The following is a 12822-nucleotide window of genomic DNA, read 5'->3' as shown; positions in this document are numbered from 1 at the left end:
TGCCAAAAGGGGCATTATATTCAATAATTGGTCTTATAAGGGAAGAATACAGGGGTGTTATGACCATCTTGTCCCTGAATGAGATACCCTTACTAATGAGGTGGGCCATGTAGAAAGCTCTCTGTACAACAGAAGCAATATGTGGTTAAAAGTCAGTTTGCTATCAACCTGGGTTCCTAAGACCTTTATGACTTATGACTGCATGCTTAGTGCCTTATTATCAATGTGATAATTTGTGGGACGCCATTCTCCTCAAAAGGGATGATGATGCAGTTTTTGGCATTCAATTTGAGGCCATGTTTCTGGCACCAGTCATTTGTTTGGGTATGACCCTCTTGGAGGATGCCCACATCAATAGGAAAATTGATGACAGCACCCAGCTTGCAGTCATCTGCAAACCTGGTTGGCCATAGCCCACTAGATTTGGCCTGCAACTCTGAGAAGTATATCCCAAAACAGCAGATGCCTCAAGACCAATCTCTGGGGTACACCACTTGTTATGCATCTACTACTTGAGGTGGCTTCCCCTATTTTGACTAGTTGGGTTCTATCAGTGAGCCAGTTTGCTACCCATCTGGGAACATATGGATTGATGCCTAGTTGAGAGAGTTTATCTATTTTACCTAAGTGGGGAATAGTATTGAAAGCCTTGGCCAGGTCAAGATAGGTAGTGTGCACTGTCTTCCTGTCGTCTTTGGCCTTAGTGACTGTCTCAAAGAAGTTGACCAAATTTAACAGGTGTGACCTCCCCTTGACAAAACCAAACTGCGTGGAATCTAGTGTCTGGAGGTTGTCAATGTCCTTGTTAATGAGGTCCATGATAGATAGATAGATAGAATTTTAGGAGAGGGATGCCACCTCTCCTGCACATGTAGGGAGACATCCGTTGAGTTTGTTAATCATCTGTAAAAGTTCCACATTTCAGAAAGAATGACACATTTACCTTTGCAGTGATTGCAGACAGCATCTGGTGGTTGCCAGCAGAGCAGCTCTGTTTGTCAATTTTCCTGGCTGAATTTGGTTTTAGATTATTATGACTTGATATATCATAGAAATGTCATCACAAACACAGCATGGCATGTATTAATGTATGTATATATATATATATATATTAATTTTTATATATATATATTTTTATATATATATATATATATATATATATATATATATATATATATATATATATATATATATATATATATATATATATCACAAACAACATTCACAGGAAGATAAATCTGTTATAAATCTGTAAAGTTAAAGAACACAATCAGTTTAACTCATTGGCTTGATCTAACATGTTATGAGTCACAACCAGAAAACAAAATCTATGGTGTAGAAAGGCCTATGAATTATAACCACGTTTATAAACTCATACAAAACACATTTCAACCATTGAAAAATCAACAAATGAACTCATGAAATTGCCATGTTTTAAATGGAATTTAATAATTTAAGATTGTTTATATAAACACAATCCAGAATGCATGTAATTATCCCCTTTCCCCTTCCTTTCCTTTGTGGGTAAACAATTTTTCAATGAACTTTGTAGTTAATTTTCTTGCTGAGCTGTTCTAGTTAATCAGGACAACAGAAATCTCTGGCAAGCCTGACAAAACTGCACAGTAGGGATGGTAATGCAGGCATCAATATATCGCCAAATAACTCGACATATTTCAATACTCTTGGAACTATTTTAAAAAAGACAAAAAAAAAAACCTGACACAGTTTGTGTACTAGTAATACACTTTGTTTTTTTTTTTTTTTTTGTGGAGCTTATACTGCATATACTTATATGCCTGACATGGTTTGCTGTTTGTAGTAAAATCAAAGTGAACAAAATTTAAGCAGTGCATTCTTCACTTGCTGTCTGATGTATACTGCAGAAGTATGCTTGAGCATTCTTAAGTAAGAGAAATACACACACTCACTCACATACAATACACAGCTATGCACATTTCAGAGATATATTTTAGAATTTTGTTTTCAGTTTTAGCAGGCTATGGAACATAAACAAAAGCAGGAAAAACAATGTTCTCTTTTTTTCTGAAGATTGACTAAAAATTTCTTCAATGGAAAAAAAATGAAGGTTGCATTCCTTGTAGTAATGACATGAAAAGCTGCACATTTTAAAATAATGTAATACTGCTATGTCCAGAATTTCCATAATTTACATAAAAAAATCATCACTAGGTGCTCCCACAATGTAGAAATTAAAATTAGTGACTGTAAAAAAAATTCAAAATCCAGCACTCAAAAATTGCTGTGTGTTTGTCGTTACACAGCCTGGATCATGTATATTCAAAGATTTAAAAGGTAGGTAATTATACCATAATATAATGTATCTGTCTGGCTTCTGCTTAGACTTTTTTAGACTGTAGTACAGTCTTCCTTTATGTTGCTGATAGTTTGTCATGGTGCCTTTAAAACACTAATTGCAGTTTTCATTTTATAACCCTGTTGTATCACTCTGTCTCAGCATATGTGGTTTCTACTTTAAATATTTTCTGTAAGAATCATACATTAGAGCAGAGTTACATTTCAACAGACTGCAGGCCAGATGTGGCTGGAATTCTGCCTAGATATAGCCATCTTTAGTTTTGCTTAGCCTTGCATACAAATATTTTCCTCTGAGTATTTCAACATCTGAGCATCTATGACTATAGATGTTTTCATTTTATCAATGTTTTGCACACAAACCATTCACACTGAGCATTACAATTGTCAGAGCATTTATTGTAGTGAAGGCACATGGGATGAAACTGAATACAGATAAGATGGCTGTAAAGGCAACAAACAGGGGAATCAGAAGAAGATGAGAACTGAGATAGAATGGAAATTGTGGATCAGGTTAACAGCTTCAAGTATCTGGGAGGAGTGGTTTAGGAGAAGAGATGTCTGAATGAGGAGGTCAAAGCTAGAATCAGAGGGGGTGCAGCCAACCCAACTGGCAGTATGTGTCAGAGCTACTGAGTGAAAGAAGAATGCTGAAGAAACTGAAAATAAATTTGCCAAACAGTGGTGTGATCAGTACTATGGTATGGTACAGAAAACTGGGCAGTAAAGGCAGAGCAATTGAGGAAGCTAGAGGTGATGGAGATGAAGTGCCTGAGATGGTTGGTAGGATGAACACTGTGGAACAGATGAAGAAATGAGGACATTATGGTGAAGTCAAACTAGCTCCAATTGCAAAACAGATCAGAGAACGGATTACATGGTTTGGACACGTACAGAAAAGCAGAGGACAATTTGGGGAAAAAATCTGTGACAGACAGGAAGAAGGCAAGAGGAAACAAGGGCATCCAGCAAATAGGTGGATGGATTGTGTGAAAGAAAATGTGTGACAATCAGGCATGAGTGCCGAAGAAGGTACAAAAGTGACACTAAATAAATAGAGATGGCACCAGTTGACAAGACACCACGACCCCATGTAAAAAGAAAACAGGAAAAAGTAGGGCTGCTGCCGTTGCTGCTACTGTAGATTATGATGATTACATGGATGTAAGATGTGCCTTCAAACTAAATGCCCTTATCTTTCCTTTGTAGAAGTCTGCACACAGCACACAAAGGAGCGTAAAATGGAGTGGGGTCTGTTAGAATTAAACTGGAGGATATTACATTTTCGCTTGATGCATATTTATCCAGTATACTTCACTAACATAATAGCAGTGGTTGTAACCCCTTCTCCAAGCTCTCATAACATTAAATTGACATTGCTGTTGTCATATCAGCTTTTAAATGTCTTCATTTGAGAATATGAGTGCAACGTGGTGTGGACAACAGTGTACAGTATCTGGCAAACTATTTTGTCCTATTTTTTCCTTTTTATTTACAAAGAAATCTATTATTTCATGGCTGCTTAATGTAAGCATTATAACTTTTTTTAATGTATCATTAGAAAATGAACTTGCTACTTTAATTACTTACTCCATATGTAGAAAATATTGCCGTGTGCATATTATACAATGGTGAAACAGGACACAAATAAAAAATAATAATTTATGTTTTTTATAAATATCAACATCAAACCATTAATAGTCTAGAGATACACTACTGGAAGGATTACTCATATCCAGCTGTGATGTAATACCTTTGTGCTTCAGGTCTTCTACCTGCATATGCGCAGCACTGTATAACAACGGCAGTTTTCTCATAATACTGAACTGATATCATGAGCAGTACAAATGTAGTTTGGGACAAACTAAGTTGTCCTGGACCCACGAGTAAAGGACGGGGGGGGGATCAAAACTTGGGAGTAGGTGACTGGGTGAATAGAATAAGTGTCAGGGAATGAAGGAGTGGAAGGGTAGGACTTAGGACAACCTAAGTGTTGGGAGCAAAAGGAAGTAGTTACATTTGGCGTGAGTTGGCATATGATAGCACAGCTAGCTCACGTCCAGACAACCTGTAGGTATTTGGAGGAATGAGGCAGGTTTTGGATGTGATGGATGAGCATTGGGGGATTGCTAGGTTTTATACATACATATATATATATATATATATATATATATATATATATATATATGTGTGTGTGTATATATATATATATATATATATATATATATATATATATATATATAATATATATACATATATGGTATTTTTTTCTTTCTCTATCTCTGGCCTGGGGGGGTATGGGTGTTTGTGTCTGGGTGGTGGGGATCCCGTAGTGCTGGTAATGGTGGTCTAGTGGTCTAGGCATCGGATGGTTAGGTTGGTGATGGGCAGGGGGGCCTGTCCAGAAAGCTGCAGCTGCTAGCTAAGTCACTAGACTTGCCTGTAGTTTGGTGGTGGCCCTGGTGGGTGGTGGACGGTGCTGGTGATTATTTTATTTTTAAATTCACACTACATGAGTTGATTTTATTCAATGCTTAGCCATTGCCAGCTTAGAAACAGTTTATGAGCATGTGAAATAAGCGAGCCTAAGCTGGGGGTTGGCTGACTTCACCTTGGTAACAGATGTAATATCTCTGTGAGTATTCAATATAGGTTTACTATCGCAAAATGAAACATATTAGATTCTCTTTTGTAATCACTAATAATTTTTTAAATTGAATGTTTATATGTAAATGCGATACAATCAATAATGTGAGTGTTGACTCTTGTTGGTTAACATATAACAATATAATCACACACACACATATTTCATTTTTTATTTTATTTTACATTTGATTTCCATGGTGGTAAATATTTCAATTTTATTTTATTTGACATTTGATTTCCACAATTGACCACTTGCAGGTACTGACTCGGTGAAATAATTCACCATGAAGAAATAAGAGTCAGTAAACTATACATACTAAGCACAGAATAGAAAATAAATATATATAACAAAAAAATGCACAGTAGCATTTAGTAAGTGCAGCAAAAATTATGAAAGAAATGCAAATTTTACAGTTCACGACTTTGTATATAGGTACACACACACACACACACACACACACACACACACACACACACATATATATATGTGTATAGGTTTACCTTTATAAAGGCGATACACAGTCGGGCGAACAGCAAGTGTTCGAAAGGCTGTTTGCAAATATTGCAAACACCGAAAGAAAAAAGGTTTGAATGTCCAATGAGCGAATGCACAGTGACATTTGCTCATTGCAAATTTGACATTGTGGGGCGGATTGCACTATAGTGGAGATCGGGAAATTATTCCTTTCCCCACTGTAGTGCGATCTCGGAGTTAGAATAATAAAGTAGGGGTGGGCGGGCACAGACCCCCACATGGGAGTGCAGGGAGGCTTGCCCCCCGCTTTATACTTCGTTTTTTTTTTTGTTCGACATTAATGTTCGAAAAACAGCAAATCTGCTTTTCGATTTTCTGTTTTTCGAACATTAAAGACTGTCGACGGTTTCACTTTTGTTGTTTTGAGTCGCTCATATGAGCACTCGAACCACTGTGATTCAAGTTTATGAAGGTAAACCTAAATATATATATATATATATATATATATATATATATTTTTTTTTTTTTTTTTACACACACACACACACACACACACACACACACACACACACACACACACACACACACACACACACACATGTATGATAGGTAGAAACCAACCAAAGGGTAAAAAGGACACACAGACAAATTGTTCAGTAAAAACTAAAAAAAAAAAAAAAAACATCCAAGCTAGAGTTTTCAGTGTGAAACCTCCTGTAATCGTGACCTATGGGATATATACAAATAACCACTTAAGAACATCAAGGCTTGTGAATACCCCTGACTGTGGTGATGAGGTCAACAGAAAAGCCAAAATATGCATGTCCACAGTACTGGCATTTGGCTTCATTGACATAAATGTAATCATAAAGACTTAAAAAGTCAGTCATTGCAGGCATTCAGAAGCCATATAGCTGAAACACCTATATTATTTAGGGGTCATTTGTATATATCCCATGGGCCTCCATTACAGGACTGTCCAGATTTTCTCAGGATTTCCAGATTTTGCCTCTCATTTTTGTCTGTCACTCATAATATTTGTAGTTTGCTGGCAAATAATTTAGGATTGATGGCAATGAAAAATACGAGACATTTGAGTTTAAGACTTCATATGCTTTAGAAAATGCATGCTTATTCAAAACTGTTTAGCATATTAACTTTCCAAATTTATAATAGTTGTTGTGTCTTTTGGCTTTTCCCAGTTAGGGGTCGCCACAGTGGAACTCCGGTCCGCTAATGATTGGTAGTTGATTTTTACGTGCCAAGTTACCAGCCCTGATGCACAACCTTCAACGAAGGTATGCCCATTCACGCTTGTCTCCATGCAGAAGACGCTCTAGCTGAGAATCGAACCAGACAGTGTCTTACTAATATTTAAAAATCATCCCTATTTCGAGCCTTTGTTACCCCCATTATTTTTGGCTTTCTCCAGATTTCTTGTACTTACAGGTTGAGAGCTATGAAAGTGCATTATAGCAGGAGGATGTATGATCTATATGAAGTTATTCAAAACATTCAAGTTGGCCTAGACTGTAGGAGTGAGGTTTGTTCAAATATATATATAGAATCAAAAGAACGTTGAATTCTACAACTGCACTATCTTCCCTGTAACAACGTTGTGCACAGAGGGAACGCAGTGCAGTCTCCGAAAAAAAACTTTTAATTAGGTTCATAAGTTCATAGGTTCATACTAGGCTATCTACCCTAGGGCATTTATAAGCCTAGCCCAAAGTTTTATGGCTTTCACCACCCCTTAAGTTGAAGGGTGCTATGCCCATTATTTTACTGTGCCTCTGTCCAGCAGTGACACAGTGGTGATCCCAGGGGTAAACCTGCGATCTCCCATCCATTGGTCAAGATTTCTCTTGAACAAAGCCAGCGAGGTGCTCTGCCTCACATGTACCGGGATTTTGTTCCACAGCATAGGGAGTCTCTGGGTGATGAATCTGTCCCTCCAGCAAGTCCTATTTATAACCGTGTTAAGGTTTAGGTCTCTTGATCTTGTAGTTCTGGTGGATTTAGATTTTTTGAGGTGGAGCATGTCCATTAATTCCGGGTTGGACATGGCCTTGTATGTCAGGCACAAGTCCCCTCTGAGCAGACGGTATGCGACTGAATAGAGCTGGAGTTCCTTCAGTCAGGCAGCATAAGACATATTTTTGAGACCCATTATCCTTTTGGTGAGGAATTTTTGGGGTCTTTCCAATTGCTGCAGGTGTCTGGTAAGATACATTCCCAATGGGGCATTGTACTCAATCATTGGTCTGATGAGTGATGAGTACAGGGGAACAATGACCTCCCTTGATCTGGATGTGAATCCCTTCCTGATCAGGTGGGCAATGTATAAGGTCTTCCTAACTACTTTGGCAACGTGAGTGTCAAAGGAAAGGTTACTGTCAACCTGGGTCCCCAGATCCCTGATAAACTCTTCTGTGCTTAGTGGATTGCCTCCTATATGGTAGCTAGGGGTAACCTTGTTTTTCCCGAAGGGTATGACTATGCATTTTTTTGCATTTAACTTTAGGCCATGGCTCTGGCACCAGTTATCCGTTTCTATGAGACCCTTCTGAAGGATATCTATGTCTGATGTGTTTTCAACTATGGCACCCAGTTTGCAGTCATCTGCAGACTTTGTCAGCCATAATCCTCCTGTGTTTGCCTGTACTTCTGAAAAGTAGATGCCAAACAAGAGGGGGCCCAGGACTGAGCCCTGTGGTACACCACTTGTGACTGGCTTGGAGTCTGACATGGCTCCAGAACTCTGACCCTGTGGGTTCTGTCACTTAGCCAGTTTGCAACCCATCTTGTGACGTATGGGTTTACATTTAAGCTGGTGAGTTTTTCAATGATACCCGAGTGGGGTATTGTGTCGAAAGCTTTTGCAAGGTCCAGGTAGGCTGTGTGGACTGCCTTGCCCTCATCAATGGCCTTTGAGACTGTTTCAAAAAAGTCAACCAAATTTAAAAGGCATGACCTGCCCTTGACAAAGCCAAACTGGGTTTGATCCAATGTCTGTAAGTCCCCTTTGTCTCTATTTATGAGTTCCATTATGATCCTCTCCATAGCTTTGCAGACCAGGCTGGTTAAGCTAATGGGGCAGTAATTTCCAGGGTCCGTGGAGGCACCGCTTTTGTGAAGTGGGACCACAGTTGCTGTACGCCACTCCTTGGGTACATATCCTGAGGTGAGGCTAAGATTAATCAGCTGCCTTAAATGCGGGTTTAATTCCTCATTGAGTTCGTGGAGCAGACACCCTGGGACACCATCTGGTCCCATAGATGCTGTGTTTTTTACCTTGGAGAGAGCAGTTTTCACCTGTACATATGAGATGTTTGGGAGGCTACATTTTGCTGGGATAGATATCTCTCCTTTTGGAGGGGAGGGGGGGGGGGATTTGCACTGAACCTGTCAGCCAGTATGTTGGCAATGTCTGTTGGTTCAGTGATTTTTGCATCATTTTGAACTAATTCTGAGCATATCTGGGAGTTTCCACCCAGATTTCTAACATAGCTAAAAAAGGCCTTATGATTGTCTTTTGTGTCTTTGGTGACTTTTCTCTCAAAATTTGATTTGGATGATTTTATGAGTGATCGTAGTTTTTTGCTTATAATGATCAAGGGTGTCTTCCCTTTTAAGGATTTTGCTCTATCTTGTAGTAGCTTTCTCCTTTTATTGTAGAGCTTGTTTATGGCTGGGGTCCACCAGACTGGGCGCTTTCCTTTGGTGGTAAGGGTCTTTGTTTTATTTGGGATTGCCTGATCCATACAGTCCTGTAGGTGCTGGTAGAAGGCATTTGTAAGTGATTCAGTGGCTTGGGTAGTGGTTTCCACTGGCTCGGGGGCCTTGAAGGATACCACACCAGTCTTAAGAAGTGTGAAGTCGGCTTTTGAGAAGTTCTTCACTGTGGTCTTATTTATCTGGGGTGGGGGCGGGATATGGACTTCCAGTGAGATTAGTTTATGATCTGATCTCACCAATGAGGGATATACTTCCGGTGTTGAACATTTTGTCCCCATGTTTGTGATGATGAGATCTAGTATGTTTTCTCCTCTTGTGGGGATGGTGACTAGTTGTTCCATGGCATTAGAGTTTATGAACTCTAGGAACCTTTGGGCTAGAGTGTTGGAGCTTGAGTAATGATCCCAGTCTATATTCGGGTAGTTGAAGTCACCTAATATGATGGTGTTTGGAGATATATTTATACCCTCCAGTATCTTCAGGAAAGCTGTGAGAGTTTCCTGAGATCGAGAGGGTGGCCTGTAACAAGCTACAAATTGTAGAGCAGTCTTGCCTATGGTTAATTGCACCTGGATGGTCTCCGATGCTTCGTGCGTTGGCACCAACCTGGAGGTGTGGGTATCCTTGATGAATATGGATACCCCCCCTCCTTTTGTGGTGTGGTCTGGATTTTGGGGCCGGAACGCATGATATGAGGTAAAACCTGATAGTGCCAGGGTGCTCTCAGGAGCCTTGAACCAGGTTTCAGTCACAGCACAGACATTGATGTTCTCCATACTGAGAAGGGCTTCGAGTGCGTGCATCTTGAGAATGAGACTTCTGGCATTGAGCAGCATTACCCTTAGTTTTTTTTTTCCTTTTTTGTGTTCTAGGGTGGTAGGTTTAGAATTTGAGCCTTGCCTAAAAAAGGCACTATGGGGTGGCAAGAGCCTTTGCCAATATCCGGAAGCCTAGGGGTGACAGGTGCAAGCCGTCCCTTGCGAAGCAGCGTGGCTTGTCCAGCATGTCATCCCAGGCAGACAGACATTGGATCCCCTTTGAATGACACCAGAAATTAAGCCAATTATTAAAGCTGATCATCTTGTCTCTGTATTGTGGCATCATTCTTGGTGAAGGTAGGATACTGCTCAGGGTCAGGGTCATACCAGCCTGGGTTACATAATCAGAGAGCTTCTCTATGTCTCTTTTCATGTAGTCCAGGGAGGTGCATCTCAGGTCATTCACACCAGCATGGACAATGACTGAGTCATACTTGTACTTGCTGTTGAGTGACCTGAGTGCTTGCCTTATGTGGCGGATTCTAGCGCCCGACAGGCAGCTTACTGTGACCTTCTCCTTACTCAATCTGGTGAGTGGGGCGTCAGTGTGTCTGACTATGGAGTCACCTATGACGAGTGTGTCTGGCATTGTGTTTGGCCTTAAGGGCTGTGACTGCTTGGCACACTGACTTTGTGATCTATGTGTTGCATGTGTTGTGTCATGAGGTGGCAGTTGTTTGGGTGTCTGCTTTGGTGGCCTCTGCTGTTTTGGTAGATTTTTGATCAGAGCCTCCGAGTATGTCTTTGTGTGTTTATGTGTATGATTTGAAGTTTTGATAGTACTATGTGAGACTGGGTTTGTGGTGTGTGAGGTTACCTTCTCCTCCTGTCTGGTCTTGCCAGTCCTATGTTGAGAGAGCTTAGCCTCCAGTTTGGTTAGATAGTTGCAACTCTCGCATGTATTTGTGTTTTGTGGGAGAAGGAGAGGGTTGTCTGTGTACATGAGGCAATTGTAACATTACCTCAATATTCCCAGGTTCACCAGCTGAGCAGGAGAGGACGCTAGCAACTGACCCCTCGACATGCTAGAAGGAAAAAGACAAAGCTTTCTTGTGTAATTGGGTTCGAAAAAGACTTCGAGGGATGTGGGTGATCGAAAAAGGGGTTTTAGGCTGGTGGGGTACTATGTATAAAAAAAGTGCTATATCTGAGTAGAAAGTACTTTAGGAGCAGTGCTAAGCTTTCCAGATAGAGAATAAGCTACTTTGAAATTAGGTAGAGCTAACCTTTTCAGATAGAGAATAGGCTGGTTAGGTTACAAGTAGAGTTTAAGAAGAGCTGTTCTAAGGGAAAAAATGAAGAGTGGACTTTAGGTAGCCTGAATAGTTTAACCTTGATTGCCCGCCGCTGCTCTTGTGTGCTCCTGTGGCAACTCCGCGCTAAAGTGCGGGAAGCGTGCTTTATAGCAGGGGGTTGAAAAGAGTTAGGAATTGACCCAAAATGGCCAATCGACTACTAGTTACTGGCTGAGACCACTCCAAAATGGGCAAATAGGCTTGCTCAGTGCTCCCCACTCCCACTGGTGAACAAAGAAGCTTCCTCTTTCCCAAGTAAGGATATGGAACAGTTACAGGAACCAAGACAAAGCCCAGAGATCAGCAAGCTCTGATACTGGACTATTCTAGCTCAGTAAAAGCGGGAAACAAGAGTTTTTTTTTTTTTTTTTTTTTTACAGACAGTAGAGAAAAACAGTCAATAAATGCTTATAAATGCTTTAAAATGGCTAGCGCACTTGAATGTGTAGCCTGCAGATATAATTTGCAACAAATGGAAACTTTAAAGTGCAAATAACAGTTCAGATACAAAAAAGCAGTTTTAAAGGTTTTAATATAAAATAGATACAGACAGATAAAACATTTCCTTGCCTAAGCAAGCATACAGAGTTAAGTGCTTTCACCTACTGGATGTAGGCTTCCTCAGAACTGTGCTTTAACATTTACAAAGTGTTTAAATAACTTTTTTGGTGCCATTTTCTACAAGCAGCCCTTAAAGTTATATTACTCATTTGAAAATATATTACTCATTTGTAAAGTTAAAAAAAACAGAATAAATACAGAAAAAAATGCACCAACTTGATTTAAAATAAATACCCTACATAATCTATATGGGCGGCCACGGTGGTGCAGTGGTTAGCATTGCCGCCTCACAGCAAGAGGTTCTCCGGTTCGATCCTCGGCTGGGGTGCCTTCTGTGCGGAGTCTGCATGTCCTCCCTGTGGTCGCGTGGGTTTCCTCCGGGTGCTCCGGTTTCCTCCCACATCCCAAAGACATGCTGCAGGTGGATTGGACACTCTAAATTGGCCCTAGGTGTGCGTGTGAGTGTGCCTTCTGTGGAAGGTTGGGCGCCGGGCTGGCAACTCGACACTGTAAAACTCCACTGCCATTCAATGTGCAGACAAGGTGATCCGCTGTGGCGACCCCTAACCGGGAAAAGCTGAAAGAAGAAGAAGAAGACCCTACATAATCTATATAAAGTTCTATTTAAAAATACTAATTAAAATTCTGTATAAAAAAGCAAGTCTCAAAATTCATATTACTACATTAACAAATAATGAAAAAATCTATATATATATATATTCATTTCTTATGACAACCATCTAAACCCTTAATGTAATTCTAGCATCTAATATTCACTGATCACTTTTCAGAAAGTCCTAATTGTATTGTTTATATGTTTCTGTATGTTTTAATAAATTAATATTAATGCATATTGTGCAGTTAATACATTTTCCTAACAAATAACTATTAACATAACTAAATTTTATCTTCTGGAAGCTCTATGAATTAATATGGGTTTTAAAGATATATT

The sequence above is a fragment of the Protopterus annectens genome, chromosome 6.part0 (assembly GCF_019279795.1).
Source record: "Protopterus annectens isolate FY-2018-M chromosome 6.part0, PAN1.0, whole genome shotgun sequence".
NCBI lineage: Eukaryota > Metazoa > Chordata > Ceratodontiformes > Protopteridae > Protopterus > Protopterus annectens.
Note: the sequence above shows the minus strand (reverse complement) of the source record.